Below are 2,257 nucleotides of genomic sequence, written 5' to 3' on the forward strand. Positions count from 1 at the left end.
GGGTGAAAAGGTTCCCCACCCCTGTTTTTTCTCAAAGGAATAGCCCCCGTGTGTGTGTGTGTGTGTGTGTGTGTGTGTGTGTGAGAGAGAGAGAGAGAGAGAGAGAGAGATATCTCCAATCAGAAGTTGCTGAGGTCAGAACTCATGGCCGAGTTTCAGGTCCCCCCCCCCACACACACACCGCTCCCCTTCACATCATGCCCTTTGTCTCGGGGCCGTGAAGGAAGCTCAGGAGCTGAGGGCCGTGGGCATCAGGGCCTGGGCGGGGGGTGCGGGGGGGGGATGCACACCATGACCCCCAGGCCTCGTCTCTGTCGTCTGCAGGAGCAGAGGGACTCAGTCACAGGCCAGGCTCATCCCATCTTTCACTGTCTTTGGCTTATCATCCTCCCCCTTATCTCTGTCCTGGCAGCTAGCAGAGGACACAGGCAGCAGGGCTCCCCGTTCCCCGCGGTGGCTCCCCATGTCCCCGCCCCCTGCTGGCCGTGCACAGGGCATCTCCACGCTGGGCGGGGCCTGAGAGTCCAGGTTGCTCAGCCGTTTTCTCTGACGTTTGTGCATTTAATTATTCCATCACTTGCTGGGTTTGGGGCCACCAAACCCTTTGTTGAGACATTTCACGCAGAATTCTAACGTGTAAAACTGATGCAAGCAGGTTAGCGGCTGGAGTCCCTCCTCTGACCCCTCCCTGGGCAGCCTCCCAGGCGCCCTCCCTGTGTCCGGGGCTGAGTTTGGAGCGTGGCCATTCCTTCCACCCCCTCCTGTCCAGAGAAGCTGGGGGAGCTGGAGGAGGGGCCCCTTGTGCCTGACGAGGTAGAAATAGGTGATGAGCCCGGCCGGCGTGGCTCCAGGGTTGAGCGTCTAGGACCAGGAGGTCAGGGTTCGATTCCAGTCAGGGCACATGCCCGGGTGGCGGGCTCGCTCCCTGAGATCCCCAGTCGGGAGGATGCAGGAGGCAGCTGACCCATGATTCTCTCTCATCACAGATGTTTCTTCCGCTCCCTCTCCCTTCCTCTCTGAATCAATAAAAACATTTTTTAAGAAAATAGGTGATGGATTCAGTCAGTGCAACTAGAACAAAACCCAGGGTGGAACCAGGAAATGGCTGCTGGGGGCGGGGCCTGGCAGGCTCAGGCTCCCTCGGGGCCTGGGAGCGGGATCATCTGGGTTAGAGGGAAGCGTGTCCGCTGCCAAGGAGCCGCCTGTGGGGCGCACACGCGTGCCGGGACAGCGCGAGAGCGTGCTGACAGCTCGGTGATACACGCCTCCCCAGGTGCTCGGCTGCACGCTGTGCAGCTTGATGTTTTTATTTAACTGGAAGCACTCGATCTGGTGCCTGTGAGGCCGGGAGGACAGGCCTGCGCCAGCCCAGCCCACGGCCACGGCTCCCCTTCCCACGGCTCCCCCTCCCATGGCCACGGCCCCCCTTCCCACGGTGGGAGCCAGCATCCCTCTCACGCTCACCCCGAGGCGCTCTGGGCCTCCTCCTGGCCCAGCAGCCACTTGGAAAGGGTTTGGTTCCACATGTCCCTGCGGGAGAGAGGGGGTGTTGCATAGGCTGGGAGGCGCATGACAGAGGCGACAGGCAGGGCGGACGGGCTGTGTGCCCCGGGAGAGTTTCTTAGCCTCTCTGGGCCTCAGTTTTTTCCTTTGTGAAATGAGATGGACAGCAATGGCGTGTGCCTTGCGGGGCCACTGGGAGGAATGCGGGAGGCCCACCCTCTGAGGTGCCTGGGCTTGTGGCCGGAGCATCCTCAGTGCGTCTCCGGCAGATGCTCGTTTCTCTCACTGCTCAGGCCTGGTGCCTCCGCCTCTCACCAGAGGAGGACAGGTCCCCCGCCTTCACCGCACGGAAGGCGTCCTCGGATCTACGGGGAGAGTTCACAGGGGAAACTTCTCCTGGTGGCGACGGAGCAGAGGCCAGATGCCCTCGCCCGCACGTCACCTGCTCCTCGTCCTTTCTCTCGCGCGCTGGCCTCCAGCGGGGACGGGCGAGCTCTGTGTCCAGGACGAAGGAAAAAGAGATGGAGTCTTGACTCGGGAATGTGAGGACCTTGCCCGGGCCGCGCGGCCGGACGGAAGCATCCGGAACAGGCCCTCGCTCCGGTTTCGTTTGCCTGTGCTTTGCTGTTTCACTTCTGTGGACTCGGGAGACGCAGGCACCGGGGAGGACGTGGTTGCGGCGTGCGGCCGAGAGGCCAAAGCCGATGTGGGCGACGTGGGGCGTTCCACGCAGGTGGGCAGCGGGAGCCCCTGC

This window comes from Myotis brandtii, unplaced genomic scaffold (genome assembly GCF_000412655.1).
Source record: "Myotis brandtii unplaced genomic scaffold, ASM41265v1 scaffold628, whole genome shotgun sequence".
Lineage (NCBI taxonomy): Eukaryota > Metazoa > Chordata > Mammalia > Chiroptera > Vespertilionidae > Myotis > Myotis brandtii.